The following is a 27,143-nucleotide window of genomic DNA, read 5'->3' as shown; positions in this document are numbered from 1 at the left end:
TATGTCACGAAAAAACTATCACAGAATTGCTTCATTTAGAAAAAGCATTCTAAAGTTATTACCATTTAAAGAGACACATGTCAAATAAAAAAAAAGCCTGTCATTAAGGTAAAAAACTGGGTCTATCTTTAAGGGGTTAAAAAACCCAAGAAGAAAAAACTAAAATGCAAAAATGAAAACTGGCTAGGTCCTCAAGGCCAAAATGGGCTGTGTCATTAAGGAGTTAAAGGGGTACTCCACTGGAAAATATATATATATATATTTTAAATCAACTGGTGCTAGATTTGTAAATGACTTCAATTTTAAAAATCGTAATCCTTCCAGTACTTATCAGCTGCTGTATGCTACACAGGAAGTTCTTTTCTGTTTGAATTTCCTTTCTGTCTGACCACAGTGCTCTCTGTTGACACCTCTGTACATTTTAGGAACTTTCCGGAGCAGGATAGGTTTGCTATAGGGGATTTGCTCCTACTCTGGACAGTTGCTAAAATGGGCAGAGTTGTCAGCAGAGAGCACTGTGGTCAGACAGAAAGGAAATTCAAAAAGAAAATAACTTCTTGTGGAGAATACAGCAGCTGATAAGTACTGGAAGGATTAAGAAGTAATTTAAGTAATTTACAAATCTTTTTAACTTCCTGGCACCAGTTGATTTAAAAAAAAGAAATGTTTTACAGTGGAGTACCCCTTGAACATGGAATACAGACAAAAGATTAGCTCTGATGGGATCTCCTCCCAAATCTTCTCTATCTATAATTTTTTATTTAGTTTTAGTCTAGTGGTGTTAAAAAACTATGATGAAAAAGATAAGTCTATTAAAATGATTAGTCGACAAAACTAACACTGGATGAAAGGTGATTCGAAGGGCAAGAAATTGGATGCATGTGCACTCGATGGGCAGAGCTAGAAGTGTCAGGAGCAAATGCACAAACAGATGTCATGGATGAAAGGTAATCTGGAGGCTGTGCGTGTTCAGAGCAGCAGTACACTGGCTGGAGTAGACTGCTGACACAACAGTGAAAAAAAAGATGAACACTTGAATATTATAACCTGTAGAATCATCTGTGTGTCACTCAACCTTAAAGGAGTACTACGGCGCGCACTTTTTTCAGCCTATCACCGGCCGCAGCCTCGGCTGGTGATAGGCTGAAGCTCCGTGTGACGTGCTGGGCTAACAGGAAGTAAGAAGAATACAGCCTGGGGACAGAACACCTGTACCGGAGTGTACCGGAGCTCCGGGGGCTCGTTGGCAGGTAAGAGAAAGTGTGTTTTCTTTTATTTTGCAGCCCGGACGGCATAAAAGGAAAAAAGTGTGCGCCGGAGTACTCCTTTAACCAAAGGATTTCTATACAGTGATTCCTCAACTTACGATGTACTAAAGTTACAATATTTTCCATATACAATGGTCTTTCCTGAACTATTGTAACTTGAAACAAGACTGAACATACAATGCTACAAACAGTCCAGTTCTGCTAAATGGCTGGAAGAACTGACCCATCAAAATGGGCATTTCACAGTTAAATACAATACAGGAATATGGGTGCACTACTGTCAGCACCAGCAGGGTTAGCAGATGCTGACAAGGTGTTGTTGCAAGGTTGCCGGGTTACGCCCTGCTGTCTGAGTGGCTAGCTACTGATTGACCACATGTGCATCTCCCTATATTACCAGGCATCAGACACTGGGAAGATGCCTGTGAAACTGGTCATTACCTGAGTAGCTAGCATTGCCTTATTCCCTTGTATACCCGGAAACTTGACTTCTGGCTTCCTTTCTGACTTCTCTTTTGTTATAGCGATTCGGCACCTCTTCCTACTCCTGGCTAGACTCGGTTTGACTGACATTGACTTTATGTGTGTATGTTTAGTTTGTCTTTGTTAGTTGCTTGTTTCCCTGTTGCTCCTGACAACTGACAGGATTGTATTTTATTGTGTTGACATTTGACTCCCCTCACTTATTTAGGAAGGGATTGTCGACCAGTTGCCGGCCTATCATTTAGGATAGGCGGACAAGTAGGCAGGGACAGGGGCATGGGTGAGCTTAGCGAGCACTCCTTCCCTGCCCAAATGTGACATTTTCACAGGCCCAAACTACTACCTGCATCTGCTATGATGGAAGCAATGACTGCTTTAGTAGAGCAAATGCAGGGATTAACCCAGTTAGGGAATTCTCTTGCTGAGAGGGTTCAGGCTCAGGAGACAGCTAATGGTCAGTCAGTGGTCTGTCCTCCAGCTGTTTCAAGTGTGGTGTCCCAGTACCGCATTTCATACGGTACTTATTTATCTATGGGTCCCCGTAGCCAGAGTCCCTAGGACTTAGTAATCTCTGTTGGTTAGTCCGTCCCTAGTCGCCTCTATTGTAGTATATAGACTTCTAATTTGTCCATAGAATAATGTATATAGTATTATTTCTGTATATAAATGGTTAATTACTTGTTTCCATGGTGTCGCAGGGCCTTCGGGTCATGTGATGCGTTCCAAGACTCATTCTGGATGCGTTCCAGGCCTCACTTTGGTATCTCTAGCCTCATTCTGGTTTTATAATGTATATAGATCCTGTGATGTAAGCAATCCCATCACACCATGTAAAGTGAACGGCAGACATTCGGACCATATAAGGGAGCGGCCATCTTATCGCTCTCTTGTTCCTGGGATAGCAAGCAAGCAAGCAAGACCTGTATAGCAGTAATCGCAGTGAGTTAGGCCTGAGCCTGGCAGCAATGGCTGAATGATCTAAATTATAGAGTGTGTCATCCCCTAAGCACTCTGCAGTATCACCAGACCCAATATTTTCCCTAAATCCAGACGGATCTGCACATCACTCCCTAAATTCAGAGACTATAAGTTTAATGCAAGGTCCGCAACTTCTGCCAGTCGCTAAGCAACCTAAGAACTGTTATATGAGACTGTTACTACGCATTGGATATTGCAAGCACTGCAGTAAAGTTATTCAAGTTCAAGTTAAATCTGCTTGTGGACCTTCAGTCATTTCATTGCACCTATCGCTTCTGGGAAGGGCGGCGATAGGCCGGAACATAGATTCAGCATACCAGCCCTCACTCTGGCGTCACGAGTGACAGGGTTAATATTAACCCCTCATATACCAACATTATACCATCCCTACCATACACCCCCCAAGGGCTACCACACAAGTGACCCTAAAATGTATCTTCCTGACCGTTTTTCAGGTGACCGAAATACATTTGTTGTCTTCAGAGAGAGTTGTAAGCTCTATTTTCGCATGAGACCACAGTCTACTAGCACAGAGGATCAGAGAGTAGGACTTATATTGCCTTTGTTGCAAAGAGACCCTCAAGAGTGGGCTTTCTCCTTACCTTCCTCAGCTGCTGAATTAAGTTCAGTGGAGGCTTTCTATTCTGCTTTGGGCCTTCTTTATGATGAGCCAGACCGTGCAGCCTTTGCAGAATCGCAGCTAGTCAATCTTAAGCAGGGAAAGAGAACAGCAGAGGAGTACTGTGCGGATTTTCGAAAGTGGTGCACGGCTTCAGGTTGGAATGATCCAGCCCTTAGGTGTCAGTTCAGACTAGGATTATCTGATGCTATTAAGGATGCTTTTGTAAGTTCTCCACCACCTGACTCATTAGAACAAGCCATGGCATTAGCTATACGACTTGACAGACGTATGAAAGAAAGAAATCGAGAACAGACTTTTAATTCTGTTCCTCACTCTCCTTCCTCCATGTTTCCTTCTTTTCCTGTCCCTCATGTCTCTGCCGAGGAACCTATGCAGATAGGGAAATTTTCCCCTCAGCAGAGAAAATCCATTCGGAAGAAAAGCACATGTTTCTTTTATGGAGACGAAGGACATCGGTTCCAGAATTGCATCAAACGCCAGCACCTAAATGACAATCAGGGAGGTCATTTAGGCGCATAGGTACCTCCGAATTTATCTTCAAAAATGTTGTTACCAGTGCAAATATGTTTTCAAAAGAGAAAAATATTTGGTAAAGCTTTTGTTGATTCTGGTTCTGCTGCTAATTTTGTGGATCTAAAATTTGTTAAGTCTTTAAATTTACCTTTAAGACGGTTGGAGGACCCAATTCCCATTTCTGGAGTGGATTATACACCCTTGTCAGGGGGTTGTGTCAGTTTTTCTACTCCAGAAGTGGGATTATTGGTCGGTTCTATGCATTTTGAAAAAAATCACCTTTTTTGTTCTTAAAAATTTGTCTGTAGATGTGATTCTGGGCTTACCCTGGTTAAGAAATCATAACCCTATTTTTGATTGGACCTCAGGGGAACTTATCAAGTGGGAATCCGAGTGTTCTAACAAATGCATTACCGTCTCTCTTGCTACTCTCGGTGAGGGTAAAAGTATTCAACCCAAATTTATTTCTGATTTTTGTGACGTTTTTTCTGAGGAGGCCTCCTCTGCTTTGCCCCCACACCGAGATGTCTGTGCTATTGAACTTTTACCTGATGCGCTTCTCAGCCTATAGACTCTAATCCTGAGACTATTCTTCCAGAAGGTGTGGTTATCTCTGCAGTATCTGCCGGTTTAACATCGGAAATTTTGAGCAATCAAGGTTTGGTTCCTCCAGAGATTCCTAGAGGCAAAATCTTTGTACCTAATCAGTTTCGCCTCCATATAATCGAGGAATCTCATTGTTCTCCGTTAGAAGGTCATCCTGGTATCCATGGTACAAGGAGATTGCTTCAAAAGAGATTTTGGTGGTCAACCCTGAACAGGTATGTGAAAGCTTTTGTTGCTTCTTGTGATGTGTGTGCCCGAGCTTAGACTCCTCCGATTCGTCCTGCAGGGGAGCTGTGTCCATTATCTATTCCTAAGAGACCCTGTACCTATATTGATAGGGATAACCCTGAGGTCAACACCACTATGAGTAAACTGTGCACAGTTTGGGCTCAGGTTCAGAAGAAAATTAAGAAATTCCACGATTCTCACCCAGACAAACCTAGACCCAGTTTTAAGGGTCCGGTGGCCCCTCTTAAAAGGGGGGGGGGGGGTACTGTCAGCACCAGCAGGGTTAACAGGTGCTGACAAGGTGTTGTTGCCGGGTTACGCCCTGCTGTCTGAGTGGCTAGCTACTGATTGACCACATGTGCATCTCCCTATATTACCAGGCATCAGACACTGGGAAGATGCCTGTGAAACAAACTGGTCCTTACCTGAGTAGCTAGCATTTCCTTATTCCCTTGTATACCCGGCAACTTGACTTCTGGATTCCTATCTAACTTTTCTTTTGTTATAGCGATTCGGCACCTCTTCCCACTCCTGGCTAGACTCGGGTTGACTGACATTGACTTTGTGTGTATGTTTAGTTTGTCTTTGTTAGTTGCTTGTTTCCCTGTTGCTCCTGACAACTGACAGGATTGTATTTTATTGTGTTGACATTTGACTCCCCTCACTTATTTGGGAAGGGGTTGTCGACCAGTTGCCGACCTATCATTTAGGATAGGCGGACAAGTAGGCAGGGACAGTGGCGCGGGTGAGCTTAGCGAGCACTCCTTCCCTGCCCATACGTGACAACTACTGTGTTAGATGTATACAATGACATTGACTATCCCTCAACACTGATGTTAAAATTGAGACATTCGCCAGTATATCCTCATATGAAGGACACACCAGAGCCCGCACACCAACGCCAAGGTTTCTCAAAATGTGCGTGATAAGCAAAACAGGGGCCAGTGGGCAATTACGGCAGCATTCGATTGACTCACAGCCTCCTCCTGGGTACCCTCCAACATGACTGAGCACACATACAATGGGAGGGGGGAGGCAAGCTGCAAGCCCCACCTGAGTTGGCTAATATAGGTGCATGGCCTCACAGGTGCTACACTAATGCTGCCTGGAAGATATTCAAGGCGCATTAACTATGGAGTTTACACACCTCCAAGTCTAAAATTTAAACAAACAACAAAAAACGTGGTCTCAAATGGCTGGAGGTGCTCAACCCCAAATGCGGTTGTGCATTTATACTGGGGGAGCAGATCCTGCCCTTGTAGTCCGTTGCTAAGGGTGATCCCCAGCATAAAAATGCATACAATGGAGGATGCCTACAGCGGACTACAAGTGCCACAATAGAATCCTACACCAGATAGACGTTGTGGATGTGTAACAATTAGAATAATACAATACAGGAATATGGGTTCACTACTGTGTTAGATGTATACAATGACATTGGCTATCCCTCAACACTGATGTTAAAATTGAGACATTCGGCACTTGTAGTCCGCTGGCAGGCATCCTCCATTGTATGCATTTTTATGCTGGGGATCGCCCCTAGCAACGGACTACAAGGGCAGGATCTGCTCCCCCAGTATAAATGCACAACCGCATTTGGGGTTGAGCACCTCCAGCCATTTGAGACCACGTTTTTTGTTGTTCATTTCACAGTCAAAACTCGTGTTTTACTGAGTGCATACACTGACTGCTTGTCTGGTAGTGCCTCCCTACAATACAGGGAGGTACTATATGTTCTATGCTATACCAGAGTTTTCTGCTCCTTGGAAACCAGGTGAGGGTGGTTCCATTTAATCTTTTTTGGGACACTATGTGCACTGTACAGGACCCAGAAGAGAGCTTTCATCAGCACATATATTTATATGTAAGTACTTGCTTTATCTGTATTAGTTTATCTAATTTTCTTTAAATGGGCACGGTCAGTATCAAAAACTTTGTATATGTTGTACATCTTGGAAAAACAGTCACCTTTCTAATATACTGCGTAAGAAAAATGCATTTCCTTTTTATAGAAATCATGGCTTATAAAATCATAGCTTTGTCAAAGTGAGGGTGGGCTAGTACGTCTCTGTGCTCTCTCCTGTCTAATAGTACTCCTCTCTGATATCTCCGGTCTGATAGTACTCCTCTCTGATATCTCCTGTCTGATACTACTGCTCTGAGGACAGGAGAGAGCAGTATCAGGCAGGAGAAAGCACAGAGGAGTGCTATCAGACAGGAGAGAGCACAGAGGAGTACTTTCCAACAGGAGAGAGCACAGAGGAGTGCTATCAGACAGGAGAGCGCACAGAGGAGTGCTGTCAGACAGGAGAGAACACAGAGGAGTGCTGCCAGACAGGAGAGAACACAGAGGAGTCCTATCATACAGGAGAGCACAGAGGAGTCCTATCATACAGGAGAGAGCACAGAGGAATCCTATCAGACAGGAGAGAGCACAGAGGAGTCCTATCAGACAGGAGAGAGCACAGGGGGAGTGCTATCAGACAGGAGAGAGCACAGAGGAGTCCTATCAGACAGGAGAGAGCACAGAGGAGTGCTATCAGAGGAGTGCTATCAGACAGGAGAGAGCACAGAGGGAGTGCTATCAGACAGGAGAGTGCACAGAGGAATCCTATCAGACAGGAGAGAGCACAGAGGAGTCCTATCAGACAGGAGAGAGCACAGAGGAGTCCTATCAGACAGGAGAGAGCACAGAGGAGTCCTATCAGACAGGAGAGAGCACAGAGGAGTCCTATCAGACAGGAGAGAGCACAGAGGAGTCCTATCAGACAGGAGAGAGCACAGAGTCCTCCTATCAGACAGGAGAGAGCACAGAGGGAGTGCTATCAGACAGGAGAGAGCACAGAGGGAGTGCTATCAGACAGGAGAGAGCACAGAGGAGTCCTATCAGACAGGAGAGAGCACAGAGGAGTCCTATCAGACAGGAGAGAGCACAGAGGGAGTGCTATCAGACAGGAGAGAGCACAGAGGAGTGCTGTCAGACAGGAGAGCGCACAGAGGAGTGCTGTCAGACAGGAGAGAACACAGAGGAGTGCTGCCAGACAGGAGAGAACACAGAGGAGTCCTATCATACAGGAGAGCACAGAGGAGTCCTATCATACAGGAGAGAGCACAGAGGAATCCTATCAGACAGGAGAGAGCACAGAGGAGTCCTATCAGACAGGAGAGTGCACAGAGGAGTCCTATAAGACAGGAGAGAGCACAGAGGAGTCCTATCAGACAGGAGAGAGCACAGAGGAGTCCTATCAGACAGGAGAGAGCACAGAGGAGTCCTATCAGACAGGAGAGAGCACAGAGGAGTCCTATCAGACAGGAGAGAACACAGAGGAGTGCTGCCAGACAGGAGAGAACACAGAGGAGTCCTATCATACAGGAGAGCACAGAGGAGTCCTATCATACAGGAGAGAGCACAGAGGAATCCTATCAGACAGGAGAGAGCACAGAGGAGTCCTATCAGACAGGAGAGTGCACAGAGGAGTCCTATCAGACAGGAGAGAGCACAGAGGAGTCCTATCAGACAGGAGAGAGCACAGAGGAGTCCTATCAGACAGGAGAGAGCACAGAGGAGTCCTATCAGACAGGAGAGAGCACAGAGGAGTCCTATCAGACAGGAGAGAGCACAGAGGAGTCCTATCAGACAGGAGAGAGCACAGAGGGAGTGCTATCAGACAGGAGAGAGCACAGAGGAGTACTTTCCAACAGGAGAGAGCACAGAGGAGTGCTATCAGACAGGAGAGAGCACAGAGGAGTACTTTCCAACAGGAGAGAGCACAGAGGAGTGCTATCAGACAGGAGAGAGCACAGAGGAGTGCTATCAGACAGGAGAGAGCACAGAGGGAGTGCTATCAGACAGGAGAGAGCACAGAGGAGTCCTATCAGACAGGAGAGAGCACAGAGGAGTGCTATCAGAGGAGTGCTATCAGACAGGAGAGAGCACAGAGGAGTGCTATCAGAGGAGTGCTATCAGACAGGAGAGAGCACAGAGGAGTCCTATCAGACAGGAGAGAGCACAGAGGAGTCCTATCAGACAGGAGAGAGCACAGAGGAGTGCTATCAGACAGGAGAGAGCACAGAGTGCTAACCCACTTACTTACTGGACTTTGTTCATGCCTGTGCTTTAGCTTGGACAAAGCCATGATTTTATAAGCCATGATTTATATAAAAAGGAAATAACATTTTCTTATGAAGTTTATTAGAAAGGTTAATGTTTTGCCAAGATGTACAACATATAAAAAGTTTTTGAATCTGACAGTGCCCATTTAATCCTTCAGAGCCAGTTATCAGGGTTATGGAGTTATGGTCTCAATATACAAAGGTAATCCTGGAACCAATTAACATTGTAACTTGAGGGACCTCTTACTTGAAAATAGGATTTGCCCAGCATTTTGGAAGGGTCACAGTTGTCTTCCGGTCATAATATACCAGGTATCATCTGCACAACACAGCTTGCTTTTCTTTTTTCTTTTTTCTTTGCTGCTTGTGAAATCTACAATACTAATCAGTTCAAGAACAATATATACACCTCTTAATGGTGTTAGGCTCATATGCACATGTCAGAGGGACGTGGAGCATCACCCACTTCCTAAGACATGCATACGAGGGCAACAAGCCTACTTGTTCTATAAATAGTACAAGTAGACCTATTACTGTTAATTATAGCAAACAATCCTATATATGATACAAATTTTCATTGAACTGAAAATTGACTAACACACATTTCCTTTTATCAATAATTGGTGTGATATATAGTGGAAATCAATCTTAGCTCAGAACTATTGCAGATATCCACACACAGTGCACAGGCCGCAGCAGCAGTGGCAGGTTATTTGTGAGGCGCAAGCGTTTTACTGAATGTGCCATATCTCACGGCAGCAGAACTAAACACTGAAACCCTGGCCTTAGTAAAGTTACCTCATAGTGTTGTGCATTTTGTCCTAAAAAGGCGAATCTGTACACATAACATTTTCCCAGAAGCACCGAGAAACATGAATTTGGTCTCAGACAAACTTGAGATGGTGGCAATGTTTTTTGGATAGCAACATCTAACTTTATGGTGTCCTTTCATGATCACCTTCAATGTTCAATGTTTTCCTAGTGGCAGAGGCGGCTCTCTAATTAGGCGATTTAGGCGGTCGCCTAAGGCCTCGCGCCCGCCTAAATGGTGTAGTTAGAGCAGTGAGTTTGGCGCCATTTTTTTTTTTTTTTTTTTTTTTAATGTTCCGCGCAGGGGGAGAAGGGAAGCCTGCGTGCGCACACTGCGTCCTCCTGCGTCCCCCTTGCGTCCCCTGCGTGACCCTCCCCCTTCCCCTCCCCCTTGTGGCGCAGTGAGCCGAAAATGGTGCCTGACGGCGGAGCGAGCAGCATTTACGCCGGACTGCCGTAGAACTGCAAGCTGCGCGGGCCGGAGTGAGGTGAGATTTCTGAAGGTACCGTACCCTTTCCACACCCCTGTTACCCCTTCTCAACTCTGTCCAAACCCCCCCACCGTCACCCAGGTCCACCCTCTGCACCCCCCCATCACACATGTCCACCCCCCATTTCATCCATGTCCGCTTTGTCTACCTCCCTGTCCATCCCTGTCACCCATGTCCTACCCCCCCTGTCATCCATGTCTAGCCCCCCTCAAACCCCCGCCAGCCCAGTGTTTCCCAACCAGGGTGCCTCCAGCTGTTACAAAACTACAACTCCCAGCATGCCCGGACAGCCTTAGTCTGTCCAGGCATAATGGGAGTTGTAGTTTTGCAATAGCTGGAGGCACCCTGGTTGGGAAACACCGATCCAGTCCATACTCATCCCATACCATGGGCAGTTAGGATGTCAGGTGTTTACACTGTCCGTAATAATGTTATAATAACACGTCCACCCCCCCTTGTCACCCATGTCCACCCCCGTCACCCATGTCCACCCCCGTCACCCCTGTTCACCCCCCTGTCACCCCTGTTCACCCCCCTGTCACCCCTGTTCACCCCCCCGTCACCCCTGTTCACCCCCCCTGTCACCCCTGTTCACCCCCCCTGTCACCCCTGTTCACCCCCCCTGTCACCCCTGTTCACCCCCCCTGTCACCCCTGTTCACCCCCCCTGTCACCCCTGTTCACCCCCCCTGTCACCCCTGTTCACCCCCCCTGTCACCCCTGTTCACCCCCCCTGTCACCCCTGTTCACCCCCCCCTGTCACCCCTGTTCACCCCCCCCTGTCACCCCTGTTCACCCCCCCCTGTCACCCCTGTTCACCCTCCCCTGTCACCCCTGTTCACCCCCCCTGTCACCCCTGTTCACCCCCCCTGTTACCCTTGTTCACCCCCCCTGTTACCCCTGTTCACCCCCCCTGTTACCCCTGTTCACCCCCCCTGTCACCCCTGTTCACCCCCCCCTGTCACCCCTGTTCACCCCCCCCCTGTCACCCCTGTTCACTCCCCCTGTCACCCCTGTTCACCCCCCCGTCACCCCTGTTCACCCCCCCTGTCACCCCTGTTCACCCCCCCTGTCACCCCTGTTCACCCCCCCTGTCACCCCTGTTCACCCCCCCTGTCACCCCTGTTCACCCCCCCCCTGTTACCCCTGTTCACCCCCCCCATGTTACCCCTGTTCACCCCCCCCTGTTACCCCTGTTCACCCCCCCTGTTACCCCTGTTCACCCCCCCTGTCACCCATGTCTACCCCCCTGTCACCCATGTCCACCCCCCCCCCGTCACCCATGTCCATCCCCCCCCGTCACCCATGTCCACCCCCCCGTCACCCATGTCCACCCCCCTGTCACCCATGTCCACCCCCCCTGTCACCCATGTCCACCCCCTGTCACCCCCGTCACCCCCCTTCACCCCCCTGTCACCCGTGTTTACCCTCCTGTCACCCGTGTTTACCCTCCTGTCACCCATGTCCACTCCCCTGTCACCCATGTCCACTCCCCTGTCACCCATGTCGACCCCCTGTCATCCATGTTCACCCTCCTGTCACCCATGTTCACCCTCCTGTCACCCATGTTCACCCTCCTGTCACCCATGTTCACCCTCCTGTCACCCATGTTCCCCCACCCTGTCACCCATGTTCACCCCCCCCCCTGTCACCCATGTTCACCCCCCCTGTCACCCATGTCCACCCCCCCTGTCACCCATGTCCACCCCCCCTGTCACCCATGTCCACCCCCCGTCACCCATGTCCACCCCCCCTGTCACCCATGTCCACCCCCCCTGTCACCCATGTCCACCCCCCCCGTCACCCATGTCCACCCCCCCCGTCACCCATGTCCACCCCCCCGTCACCCATGTCCACCCCCCCCGTCACCCATGTCCACCCCCCCCGTCACCCATGTCCACCCCCCCTGTCACCCATGTCCACCCCCCCTGTCCCCCCGTCACCCATGTCCACCCCCCCCGTCACCCATGTCCACCCCCCCTGTCACCCATGTCCACCCCCCCTGTCACCCATGTCCACCCCCCTGTCACCCATGTCCACCCCCCGTCACCCATGTTCACCCCCCGTCACCCATGTTCACCCCCCCCCCATCACCCATGTTCACCCCCCGTCACCCATGTTCACCCCCCCCCCCCCTGTCACCCATGTCCACCCCCCTGTCATCCATGTCTACCCCCCCCCCCCCCGGCACCCATGGCCATTCATTTGGTGGTATTGGGAAACCCCTTGGAGCCCTGCTAGCTCATCGAGGATCAGGGGCCCTTTATGTGGTGTTATTCTGGCAGCTCTGGATGTAAATATAGCAATATAATCAATGATATAAGTATACAGTCCAGTGTTTCCCAACCAGGGTGCCTCCAGCTGTTGCAAAATTACAACTCCCAGCATGCCCGGACAGCCTGTTTGTCAAGGCATGCTGGGAGTTATAGTTTTGCAACAGCTGGAGGCACCCTGGTTGGGAAACACCGATCCAGTCCATACTCATAACCACCACACCATGGCCAGTTAGGATGTCAGGTGTGTACACTGTCCGTAATTATGTTATAAAACATGTCCACCCCCCTGTCACCCATGTCCACCCCCCCTGTCACCCATGTCCACCCCCCCCTGTCACCCATGTCCACCCCCCCTGTCACCCATGTCCACCCCCCCTGTCACCCATGTCCACCCCCCCTGTCACCCATGTTCACCCCCCCTGTCACCCCTGTTCACCCCCCTGTCACCCCTGTTCACCCCCTGTCACCCCTGTTCACCCCCCTGTCACCCCTGTTCATCCCCCCTGTAACCCATGTCCACCCCTGTCACCCATGTCCACCCCCCTGTCACCCATGTCCACCCCCCTGTCACCCATGTCCACCCCCTCTGTCATCCCTCTACACTCCTCTGCCACCCATGTACACTCCTCTACACCCCTCTGTACACCTCTCTGTCACCCATGTACACTCCTCTACACCCCTCTGTCACCCATGTACACATCTCTACACCTCTCTGTCACCCATGTACACTCCTCTACACCCCTCTGTCACCCATGTACAGTCCTCTGTCACCCATGTACACTCTTCTACACCTCTCTGTCACCCATGTACACTCCTCTACACCCTCTATCACCCACGTACACCCCTCTGTCACCCATGTTAACTCCTCTACACCCCTCTGTCACCTATGTACACTCCTCTGTCACCCATGTACACTCCTCTACACCCCTCTGTCACACGTGTACACTCCTCTACACCCCTCTGTCACCCATGTACACTCCTCTGCACCCCTCTGTCACCCATGTACACTCCTCTACACCCCTCTGTCACCCATGTACACTCCTCTACACTCCTGTCACCCATGTACACTCCTCTACACCCCTCTTTCACCCATGTACACTCCTCTACACCCCTCTGTCACCTATGTACACCCCTCTGTCACCCATGTACACTCCTCTACACCCCTCTTTCACCCATGTACACTCCTCTACACTCCTCTGTCACCCATGTACACTCCTCTACACTCCTGTCACCCATGTACACTCCTCTACACCCTCTATCACCCATGTACACTCCTCTACACCCCTCTGTCACCCATGTACACCCCTCTGTCACCCATGTACACCCCTCTGTCACCCAAGTACACTCCTCTACACCCTCTATCACCCATGTACACTCCTCTACACCCCTCTGTCACCTATGTACACCCCTCTGTCACCCAAGTACACTCTTCTACACCTCTCTGTCACCCATGTACACTCCTCTATCACCCACGTACACCCCTCTGTCACCCATGTTAACTCCTCTACACCCCTCTGTCACCCATGTACACTCCTCTGTCACCCATGTACACTCCTCTACACCCCTCTGTCACCCATGTACACTCCTCTACACCCCTCTGTCACACGTGTACACTCCTCTACACCCCTCTGTCACCCATGTACACTCCTCTGCACCCCTCTGTCACCCATGTACACTCCTCTACACCCCTCTGTCATCCATGTACACTCCTCTACACTCCTCTGTCACCCATGTACACTCCTCTACACTCCTCTGTCACCCATGTACACTCCTCTACACTCCTCTGTCACCCATGTACACTCCTCTACACCCCACTGTCACCCATGTACACTCCTCTACACCCCACTGTCACCCATGTACACTCCTCTACACCCCTCTGTCACCCATGTACACTCCTCTACACCCTCTATCACCCATGTACACTCCTCTACATCCCTCTGTCACCCATATACACCCCTCTGTCACCCATGTACACTCCTCTACACCCCTCTTTCACCCATGTACACTCCTCTACACCCCTCTGTCACCTATGTACACCCCTCTGTCACCCATGAACACTACTCTACACCCCTCTTTCACCCATGTACACTCCTCTACACCCCTCTGTCACCCACGTACACTCCTCTACACCCTCTATCACCCATGTACACTCCTCTACACCCTCTATCACCCATGTACACTCCTCTACACCCCTCTGTCACCCATGTACACCCCTCTGTCACCCAAGTACACTCCTCTACACCCTCTATCACCCATGTACACTCCTCTACACCCCTCTTTCACCCATGTACACTCCTCTACACCCCTCTGTTACCTATGTACACCCCTCTGTCACCCATGTACACTCCTCTACACCCCTCTGTCACCCATGTACACCCCTCTGTCACCCATATACGCTCCTCTACACCCCTCTTTCACCCATGTACACTCCTCTACACCCCTCTGTCACCTATGTACACCCCTCTGTCACCCATGTACACTCCTCTACACCCCTCTTTCACCCATGTACACTCCTCTACACCCCTCTGTCACCCACGTACACTCCTCTACACCCTCTATCACCCATGTACACTCTTCTACACCCTCTATCACCCATGTACACTCCTCTACACCCCTCTGTCACCCATGTACACTCCTCTACACCCCTCTGTCACCCATGTACAGTCCTCTGTCACCCATGTACACTCTTCTACACCCCTCTGTCACCCAAGTACACTCCTCTACACCCTCTATCACCCATGTACACTCCTCTACACCCCTCTGTCACCCATGTATACCCCTCTGTCACCCATGTACACTCCTCTACACCCCCTTTCACCCATGTACACTCCTCTACACCCCTCTGTCACCTATGTACACCCCTCTGTCACCCATGTACACTCCTCTACACCCCTCTTTCACCCATGTACACTCCTCTACACCCCTCTGTCACCCACGTACACTCCTCTACACCCCTCTGTCACCCATGTACACTCCTCTACACCCTCTATCACCCATGTACACTCCTCTACACCCCTCTGTCACCCACGTACACTCCTCTACACCCCTCTGTCACACATGTACACTCCTCTACACCCCTCTGTCACCCATGTACACTCCTCTACACCCCTCTGTCACACATGTACACTCCTCTACACCCCTCTGTCACCCATGTACACTCATCTACACCCCTCTGTCACCCATGTACACCCCTCTGTCACCCATGTACACCCCTCTACACCCCTGTGTCACCCATGTACACTCCTCTACACCCTCTATCACCCATGTACACTCCTCTACACCCCTGTGTCACCCCATGTACACTCCTCTACACCTCTCTGTCACCCATGTACACTCCTCTACACCTCTCTGTCACCCATGTACACTCCTCTACACCCCTCTGTCACCCATGTACACTCCTCTACACCCCTCTGTCACCCATGTACACTCCTCTACACCCCTCTTTCACCCATGTACACTCCTCTACACCCCTCTGTCACCCATGTACACTCCTCTACACCCATCTGTCACTCATGTACACTCCTCTACACCCCTCTGTCACCCATGTACACTCCTCTACACCCTCTATCACCCATGTACACCCCTCTACACCCCTCTGTCACCCATGTACACTCCTCTACACCCATCTGTCACTCATGTACACTCCTCTGCACCCCTCTGTCACCCATGTACACTCCTCTACACCCTCTATCACCCATGTACACTCCTCTACACCCCTCTGTCACCCATGTACACTCCTCTACACCCATCTGTCACTCATGTACACTCCTCTACACCCCTCTGTCACCCATGTACACTCCTCTACACCCTCTATCACCCATGTACACCCCTCTGTCACCCATGTACACCCCTCTGTCACCCATGTACACTCCTACACCCCTCTGTCACCCATGTACACCCCTCTGTCACCCATGTACACCCCTCGACACCCCTGTCACCCATGTACACTCCTCTGTCACCCTCTATCACCCATGTACACCCCTCTGTCACCCATGTACACTCCTACACCCCTCTGTCACCCATGTACACCCCTCTGTCACCCATGTACACCCCTCTACACCCCTCTGTCACCCATGTACACTCCTCTACACCCTCTATCACCCATGTACACCCCTCTGTCACCCATGTATACTCCTACACCCCTCTGTCACCCATGTACACTTCTCTACACACTCTATTACCCATGTACACCCCTCTTGCTTCCATGTACACTCCTCTACACCCCTCTGTCGCCCATTTTCACTCCTCTACACCCATATGTCACTCCTCTACACCCCTTTGTCACCCGTGTACACTCCTCTACACCCCTCTGTCACCCATTTACACTCCTCTACTCCCCTCTGTCACCCATGTACACTCCTCTACACCCTCTATCACCCATATACACCCCTCTGTCACCCATGCACACTCCTCTACACCCCTCTGTCACCCATGTACACTCCTCTACACCCCTCTGTCACCCATGTACACTCCTCTATACCCCTCTGTCACCCATGTACACCCCTCTACACCCCTCTGTCACCCATGTACACTCTTCTACACCCCTCTGTCACCCATGGAAAAAAAAGTTTGGCGCCTACTAGGTTTTTATTGCAGGTTTAACGGTGAAGAATTGTGGGTGGAAGAAATTGTCAAGATGGCCCAGACCAAATGGAGAAGAGAAGGCAACAAAGCAAATTAGAGAAGACGTCATAGGTGAGTTGCTGTATAAAGCAGCACTTTAAACTACATACCCACTGATAAATAGATATAGTGCATTGCGGGGTTTTTTTATCGCACTTGGGGGGTTCTCAGATATATTTTTGCCTCAGGCCTCAAAAAGTCTAGAGCCGCCTCTGCCTAGTGGACACATGAACAGAGGATTTTAGAGTTTGTGGTCTTTTGTAGGGATTTTGCTTAAACCCTTTAGTTCTTTCTCACATTTTAGGATTGATCACTGTGCTCTTGGAGTGATATTAAAGGGATTATCCAAGATTCAAAAACAGGCCTAATTTCTTTCAAAGATCGCTCCCTGTCTGTCTCCAGGTTGGGTGTGGTATTACAACTTGGCTCCACCATTTCCTTTAAGGGAACTTGGCTGCAGAACCACACTCAACCTTGAGACAGTGAGGGAAATTGTCTGTTTTTCAGTTCCTGGATAACCCCTTTAATAGGATGTTTTCTCATAGGGAGAACAGCAACATTCCCAAAGTAAATGTTTTCCCATTTTTTGGACTATTTATATAACTGTCTTCACTAACCACCTTTTCATGAGAAGAACACTTTCACATCATCTTAATTGAAACACCTTTTACGCAAATTTGCTCCTGGAGAAGTAATTTACACAGAAGTTCACTTTTTCTCTGTTCACTGTGGATGCTTACTTAATCTGTTTAAAGGAAACACATCAGTGTCAACTGCACTATCCTTTTATACAGGCTTCTAGTGTGGGTGACACTAATCAAAATGATACTTACCCCGTTGGGATCAGTTACTCCATTCTGCCATTAATCTTCTTTTTTCCGTATGCTAATGAGCAGCTTGAGGCATGGGCGGCACTTTGCTGGCTGGACATGGTGATGTCATCGCTGCCAGGTCGGGACTCTGCCCGGCTCATACATCCTCATAGCCTCCCTCTGCCTGCTCGTTGTTAGCTTCACACTACAGACAGAGGATGAATATGAATATGTATAGGCTGGCCAGAGTGCCGACCTGGCAGCGATGATGTCACCATGGTTGGGGAAGCCCCAATTGATCATTAGCATACCGAAAAAAGAAGATTAAAAACGGAATAGAGCCACAGATTCCCATAAGTAAGTATCATTTTGATCAGTGTTACTGTAACGGAACTGGATGTGGATCCTCTACCTGTGTGGCAATAACTCGGACCATATCGGGGAATGGAGTCTAAGGTGCCGCTGATCTTCACCAGAGCCCGCTGCAAGGCAGGATGGTCGCTACCCCCGACCCAGGTCGCTACCCTCGACACGGCTCGACCACACAAGTAACTGGGCAAGGCGAGGTACTGAAGGAGGAGGCTGTAGCGTAGTCAATGTAGCAGAAGGTCAAGGCAGGTGGCAAAGGTTTGTAGTCAAAAAACGTAGCAGGAAGGTCTGGATACACGGGTATGGCAAAACACGCAATAGGCACTGAAGATCCAGCAGGGTGGTGTAGGAGGTGCAACAACTTATAATCTGCTGTCAGGTGCTTTTACTAATTATGGGCGTACTGATTTCAAAGCTCCAGCGTGCGCGTCCTAAGGAACGGGTACGCTCACGCACCAGAGCTGAGAGAGTAAGAGCGCTGCAGGAGCGTGACAAGGTGAGTGACTGGCCGCATCCCACGATGCGAATCCCGGCCCCGTGCTTGCGGCCGGAGCGCAGTGTGTAACAGTTACACAGGTTTTTAGTTCGGGTGACAGATTTCCTTTATGAACAGACATAAATGTTAAGACTGTGTGTTACTTACTTTGTGTTTGTCATTAAGACTGGGTTCACATATACCTAGTAAGGCGTGTGGGTTATTTGGAAGCAAAACCACATGAATTTCTTTATGGGTTGCTTGTGGTTTGTGGCCGTGTGATAGTAAGTACAAAACTTGTTTTTTTACTTGTAAAAGCTGGACATTAACAAACCACAGTCCAACCTTATTGAAACATATGTAATAATCAGAGCACATTAGTTTTGTACACTATGCAAAAAAACAGGTGATTCCAAAGTGTCCACTTACCTTTTTGTTCCAACTGTATATAAAGAATCATAAACATTTCCAATATGTTTTCACTTGCCTTGCCAGAATAGTTGCATTGTGTTAAAGGGGTATTCTGGTCAAAAACTCCAGAGCTCCAGAAAGTTAAACAGACTTGTAAATTACTTGTATTAAAAAATAGTAATCCTACCAGTACTTATCAGCTGCTGAAGTTGAGTTGACAACAGTGCTCTCTGCTGACACCTCTGCCTGTCTCAGGAACTGTCCAGAGCAGGAGAGGTTTGCTATGGGGATTTGCCCCTACTGTGGACAGTTCCTAAGACAGATAGAGGTGTTAGCAGAGAGCAAGCACTGTTGTCAGACAGAAAAGAACAAGTTAACTTCAGCAGCTGATAAGTACTTGTAGGATTAAGATTTTTTAATTGAAGTAATTTACAAATCTGCTTAACTTTCTGGAGCCAGTTGATATTAAAAAAAAAATTTTTTTCACTGGAATACCCCTTTAAAGTGCAAAATTTTTTTTTAATATGAACATCATTTTCTATATTTGTTTATATTCACTATGATGTGTCGATTTAATTATTTTCTTTGTTTAAAATATACTTGTTTAGTGTATGTCTCTGATCTAGGATTGCACAGAAATGTAATCAATCTGAAGCAAGGATTACTCTGTTACTTTCTATACACTAAGATAAACCCTTGGGCATAATCTATAGAGTGTTACTTGCTGTCATTTCCTGAATAAAGCTACAATATTTACTGTCAAAAAACTTATTCCAGCTAACTGCAATGTTTCTAACTCCTAGATGAAGAGAATATAAACCAGAGTTCTTCCCAGCTTGGGCAGAAATCACAAAATGTTCTCAAACGTCAAACACATGTTGATGGGATATGCTGAAAAGAGATGGCTCTTATTGCTAAACCCCTCTGCTAAAGAAAAGCTATTGCTCTCCTTATTATATGTCATATAAAGATAGCAGAAAATGTCACGGATTGCTTTATAGGATGGAATATACGTAATCCAGTAACACAAAAAAGCACAGGAGGTGTAGTCACCATTAAAAGGCAATATATGTCATATGATGTGTACCTCCAGTTATAAACAACTTTCCATAAATCAATAATACAAGCAAGGCTAAAACACTTTTTAGTATATCTTAGTAAATATGTTTTTTTTTCCTGTACTGATCACTTACTGGCAATTTCTGTCTCAAGGGAAACAGAGGTGACATCTTATCAGCTCACTGAGGGATCAGGTTACAGGTACTCTCAGTAGAGGCCTATAGAGAGGGGAAGGGGAGAAGGAGAGATGATATTGGCTTCTGTTTCTTGTAAGTGTTCTATCTACTGTATAATTTCTTTAATTTGGGTGCTTTTGTGCATGTGAGAGAGAAATTCCCATTCAGAGAATAATCAGCAATGTTTGTGTTTCTCTGCAGTCTCTTATTTTGCCCTTTCACTTCCTCATAGATGTTTATGGGTAAGCCTGGGTTCACACTACAGAATTTCGCTCTGAAATTCCGCTGCCTGGGGGTAAAATGTGAGTGAATGGGTTTTTCGTTCACCCATTCATACTGCAGAATTTTCTGGGTGGAATGTCTGAAAATTCTGATCTAAAAATTCAGTCAGAACATGTTCTGGCGGAATCCGTGCTGCAGACGTTGCTGTCTATTGGGACAGCAATGTCAGCACGGTCCTAGTGCTGCCTGATTTAGTCGGCGCTGGCCGCACTTCGAATCTCCAGATGGATTTTCTCTAACTGGAAATCTTCTTTCACGTATACTGATTTTTTTTGTGAATTCCCTTTAGGTGACCAAGAGGATTTTCACTGTTGCCACTTTTTTGTGTCAATCTTATGTTTTACAAAACTAAAATTATTTAAAGGGGTATTCCTTTTTTATATATCAACTGGCTCCGGAAAGTTAAACAGATTTGTAAATTACTTCTATAAAAAAATCTTAATCCTTCCAATAGTTATTAGCTTCTGAAGTTTTCTGTCTAACTGCTCAATGATGATGTCACGTCAGGGGAGCTGTGCATGATGGGAGAATATCCCCATAGGAACTGCACAGCTCCCGGGACGTGAGTCATGAGAGAGCAGTTAGACAGAAAACAACAACTCAACTCAGAAGCTAATAACTATTGGAAGGATTAAAAATTTTTTAATAGAAATAATTTACAAATCTGTTTAACTTTCCGGAGCCAGTTGATATAGAAAAAAAAGTTTTGGCCTGGAATACCCCTTTAATGAATGTTTTAAAACAAAAAAGAAAAATATGCCACTGGCAAGGATACGATATCATGAAAACAAGATTTTTTCCCCCCAATGAGCTTCAATACTAGAGGCAGCTATGTGAATGAGCATTGCTATTTTTAATATTGCAGCTAATTATATTGATCGTAAAGGTCATGTGATTGTTTCCCTTGGGAACTTATCCTAACTAATGGCTTTGTAATGTGCATTGTTCTCTATAATAATGCATAGAGAATCACGATAAATTAAACTTACATGAGAAAAATGTCCTTTTCTAAATTCAGTTTTTTCTGGCACCGAATTCTTGGTTGAAACTGGTCCCTAAATTGCTTCGCTTCTCCTTACCAAAGAAATTGAACTTTATAAAAATGCTAATTTGTCAGAATAATATCTCCCAAGCAGATTAAAGGTATATTTCCCCTTAAAAGCAGTTATTCAGCAAAGCTCCTGTGCTACTTTTTAAACATGAATTACACCAAGGAAAGCTTGACAAACCACCAAGGAGTTAGTGGTATTTAAAATTAATTTGAAAAGTTCTTCATTGTACCTCCAGCTGTCAGAAATGCACTTTAGATATGTCAAACATATTTCAGTCCGCTTTCTCTGCCTTTTCATGATATATTAAGCAATTTTCCTTTCCACAGTAAATCTTTAATAGACAAGTGCCATTTAATGAAAGGCTTGAAGACAGTTCAGTTAAAACAGTTGTAAAGAATTGGATGTTTTTTAATGTGTTATATGGAGGAGAAAATGGTTTCATTTATCCTCGCAGAGCAGAGTAATTTCAAGCCAATTAAAAATATTACAAATGTAGCGTTATCAGTTTTATGCCTTTCTAGTATCTGTTTGAGATAAGACTTTTGCCTAGAATAAAAGAGCCCCTGTGTAGAGAGATTTTATTTTAAGTAACTATCTTGCTGTTTTGCAGAATGTAAGATTTTAGATGGGTTTTTATGCATTCTTATTGTATATTCTGTATTTAGTACAAGTATTCTGGGATCTCTGGTGACACTGTCTTCAGGCTCTTATACTTTGCTGGGAAAAAGAGAAAAAAATAGTTTTGTAGAAGGTCACATGTTCTGATCCTGGAACCATCAAAAAGTTGTTTAGCACAAAGAATATTTTCATATTATGCTAACCAACAGCCTGGCGGTAGCAAGAAGTGTGTGTGTGTGTGTGTATATATATATATATATATATATATATATATATATATATATATATTCAGCACTCAGGTATCTGTGCAAACAGCAGTGGGTTTATTCAACTCGTGTCAAAGCAACATTTCAATTCCATATAAGAATTCCTTTCCAGCTTAAAGGTAACCATTAATCAGATTTTTCCCTATATAATGCTTGGCATAGAGTTAACATATAGGGTAAAATCTTTATCTTCACCATCCTCGGGGGATGCTCCTGCCACCAGGGATGGTGAAGATTTGAAGTTGTAAACTAGTCCCAGCCGACCCCGCAAGTAGTCCCCTCGGAAGGGAGCTCCACCTACTCCCGTTACTTCGGACGGCAGCGACGTCCCTTCGGCTTGATTGACGGGCCGCGTCATTGCTCTGCTCAGTCTGTTCAGTGAGCAGAGCGATGACGCGGGACGTCGCTGCTGGCCGAAGTAACGGACTAGGGGAGAGGAGCTCCCTGCACAGGGGACTACTTACGGGGCCAGCGGGGACTAGTTTATAAGTTCATATCTTCACCATCCCTGGAGCAGGAGCATCCCCCGGGGATGGTGAGGATAAATATTTTACCCTATATAACGCTATGCCAAGCATTATATAGGGTAAAATCTAATGATTGGTTTCCTTTAAGGGTAGGGTCACACATAACAGATCCACTGGTGACCCCACCCATAGTGTGCCTCCAGCTGTGACCAAAAGCTCTGCTTTGTACTGTACTTTGTTGCAGAGTGCAGAGTTGTCTAAGACAAAGGTTCTACAGGTAAACAAGGGTTTTAATTGATTTTTTTCTCAATCTGTCGGCTAAAGTCACAAGGAAATAACTTTTCGCATTCACACTGATGTCTGCCATTAACCTTTCAGATGCCGTGATCAATATCGAGGCAATGTGGTCTTTGAATTGATGATTGGATCGCCCACGGCGATGCTGTGGGAATCCGATCATCCAACATGGCAGGCGTAGGTTCCCTCACCAGCTCCAGCCATCATCCCAGGGTTGTCTTCTCTGCTCTGACATCGAGCAGACCAGAGAAGAAAATCATTGATAATATTGATCAGTGATATGCCTGTGCATAGAACTGTTCAGTATCTGCAATCTATTTGACTGCTATAAATAGTCCCCTATGGGGGCATAAAAAGTAAAAAGAATAAATAAAAATAAATTTTTTTTAAAAAAAGCCCCTCCCCTCAACATTGGATTAATGCATGTAAATGGGGAGAAGGTAAAGAAGAAAATAAATATGATAAATATTTTAAGTTTAAAGAGGGAGATAAAGGAATATCTAGAGCGTATAAAGCCCTACAATTAAAAGAAATACATGTGAAATGGATGTACCAAAAGAAATGGGAAAAGGACTTGGGTTATGATATATCAGATAAAGCATGGTATAATGTATTCTCAATTCCATTTAGAATCTCACATTGTGGGGGACACCTTGAGACTTCTCGTAAGTTAATATATACATGGTACCTAATTCCTGTTAAGATAGCTAAGTTTAACCTTAATAACTCGCCAATATGTTGGCGATGGAAAAAGAAAAATGGAACAGTAATACATATTTGGTGGGAATGCGAAAAGATACAAGGGCTATGGAGGAAAGTTCTAATATTGTTAATGAGGATATTAGGGGAAGATATTAATATAAATTGGGGTCCGGGGGTAGCACTTTTAACATTAGGTTTGGAAGACCTATCAATTAGGGAACCTACATTGATTTTCCATGTTCTTTCAGCGACAAGGAACATTATTGCAAGAGCATGGAAAGAACAAGCACCACCAGACATAGCCCAGGTGACGATACTTCTCAAACAAGCTGCTATTATGGAAAAATTATTAGCAGAGAGAATGGAAAATGCTAAAGATAAACAGAAGAAATGTGAAATGTGGTAATACTGTATAATGAAGTTAAATCAAGTAATTAAAAAGATTTAAAAAGAATATATACATATATATTTTGGGAAGAGGGAAATGAGGTCAGAATGTCTGAATGATGGTGTGGGAAAGTGAGGTGGAGTAAGATATGTGAGTAAGTGTGTGAGAGAGATTAGGTTGAGATATGAGAGAACGGATGTTGTTAATATGTGTTGGAGTATTATTTTGTTATACTTATTTGTCTGTATTATTTACCATGGAAAATTTATAAAATATATATATAAAAAAAAAAAAAGCCCTCCCCTAAAAAAAAAAATGTAAACGACCCTTTTTTATCAAATTTTTTCCCAGAAAGCGTAGAAAAAAAATGTACTAAACATATTTGGTATCAAAATATAATGTTAATGATCCCATATGGTGAACGTAATAAATAAATAAATAAATAAAAAGCTGAAATTGCTGCTTTTTTTTGTCACATAACATTCCAAAAACTTTTGGGCAATGTGATGAGACAAAAAAAGCAGCAATTTCGGCCTTTTTTTATTTTTATTTTATAAGAAGCGATTAAAAAGTTACATAGACGCAAAAGTGGTACCGATAAAAACTACAGATCATGAAGCAAAAAATGAGGCTTAATACTGCCCCATATAGGGAAAAATTAGAAAGTTATAGGTCGTCAAAATAGTGATTTTAAACATACTTATTTTGTTAAAAAAGTTTGAGATATTTTTAAAGTGGTACAATAATAGAAACGTATGTAATCATAGGTATGTCATTTTTACCGTAAAGTGTACAGTGTGAAAACCAAACCTACCATTTTATGGTAAAAGTAGTGATGTCATTACAAAGGACAATTGGTTGCACAAAAAACAAGCCCTAATATGCATCTGTCGATTTATGATTTTTAGAAGGCGAGGAGGAAAATGAAAAAATAAAATTGGCTGTGTCCTTAAAGAGTACCCGTCAGACCCGACAATGTTTTTTTTTATATATCACTCAGTATCTAATCCTGATCATGTACATCTCATTTTTATGTGTCTAGCACCTTTATTTATTTTTTTATTACACTTTTTTAATGTAGCTCACTAGTCTGAATTCCTCTCAAAGGGAGGGGGCGTGGCCTCACTGTGCAGGTCTCCGCCCCCTCCCTCAGTATGCTGTCTGCTCACATCTCCACTAACATTATCAACACTAAAACTCCCAGCTTGTCCTCACTGACAGTAGAGTGACACAAGATGACAGTGAGAGGATTTTTCCAGTAGCTGTGAGTCCTGTGCTCACAGCTGTCAATCAAGGAAGTCGGTCCATGACATAGGTGATGATACATGGACACAGCAGGACTAGTATATGTCCAAGCAGGAAGCGGGGGAGGGGGGGTAGGAGGGGGTCAGTTGTTTGACTGGCTTTTTCAGTATGAAATATTGAAAATTTTCTAATGAAAGCAATTGCAAAACCTATTGGTTTGCATGCTTTAAAAGATATCAAAAGTTTTTGTATCAGACAGTGCCCATGTAAGGCTAAAATGGGCTGTGTCCTTAAAGTGTTAAACCCACAAAAGGTATGGATATACTGCACAAAAGGTTTATCCACAGGGAGTGAAATAGATTGTAAGAAAAATAATTTCTTAATCATTAACTTCTCTGACATTAATGTCTCTGGCACTAAAAAGACCTAAATGTTAGCATAGGTCATTGAATACAAATTTGTTGTAGTTTGTTGCAGATTTTCCACAAGGGAATCAGTAAATATATTTGTGCAACAAATTTGCTGCATGTGAATTTACAATCTTGTAGATGCCACTAGTTCATTAAGGGCTATTCCTGTAGTCACAACAGACTCTTCAGCTCACGTCCCACTGGTCTTGTGTGGATCCTCAGCCTGGCCCAGCTTGATACGTAGTATTATGTAGAAAAGTTGTTCAGGATCCAGCAATTCCATAAAACTTCACTTTTATTTGTAATCCACAACGTTAAAAATCTTGCAAGATAGCACTCACGACACACCACCTAGCCAGTGATACACTGCAACAATGTTGCAGTGTATCACTGGCTAGGGGGTGTGTCGTGAGTTCGATCTTGCAAAAGTTTTATCGCTGTGGATTACAAATAAAAGTGAAGTTTTATGGAATTGCTGGATCCTGAACATTTTTTCTACATAATACTATTCCTGTAGTGTCATAACATGTGTATTATGCTGTACGTGTATATAACCTCATTATACAGTATACTTTTGTTTTGTCTATGCTTGATATCACAGTGTACATGGTGGCCTTTGTTGTGTATGTTATTCCAGTTCCATATCAAGAAGTACATTATCTCTGTATGATGACATTACTGTGTACATTTCCCTGTACTGTGATATCACTCTATTTATAATCCCTGTGCACATTCATTGACATCACTGTATGCATCATGCCTACACAATGACATAATGGTGTGCATTAAATCTATGCATTAGAAAGACCAATAAATCTATTTTTACTGTCCAAATTTTTTACTGTGTACTGTGTTTTTTGTGTAAGACAGCAAAAGACAAACACTAAAATGCTAATAATATTAATAAACTGGGTTTTATTATTTAATTAGCAGTAAATATACTATACAGTGTTTTTCAGACTTTTAGATGCAAATTACTATAGGACACACCCCTGGTTTAGACAATTGAAAACAAAAGAAAACATTTTTATACTTATTAAAGGGAACCAAGCTTTACAATTTACCATATATAATGCTTAGCAG

General features: G+C 45.5%; 1 long non-coding RNA gene across 1 annotated transcript in view; it reads right to left on the bottom strand.

The window, feature by feature from the left end:
* The window catches only part of LOC130362294 (uncharacterized), a 98,350-nt gene that overhangs the window by 44,434 nt on the left and 26,773 nt on the right, over positions 1-27,143 (bottom strand). The window contains exon 2 of the long non-coding RNA XR_008891344.1: positions 20,292-20,375. This is a non-coding gene — a long non-coding RNA (uncharacterized LOC130362294). The remainder of the gene's footprint in view (positions 1-20,291; positions 20,376-27,143) is intronic.

Source organism: Hyla sarda, chromosome 3 (genome assembly GCF_029499605.1).
Source record: "Hyla sarda isolate aHylSar1 chromosome 3, aHylSar1.hap1, whole genome shotgun sequence".
NCBI classification, from domain to species: domain Eukaryota; kingdom Metazoa; phylum Chordata; class Amphibia; order Anura; family Hylidae; genus Hyla; species Hyla sarda.
The sequence above is the reverse complement of the archived record's forward strand: the minus strand, read 5'-3'. Positions and strand labels throughout refer to the sequence as shown.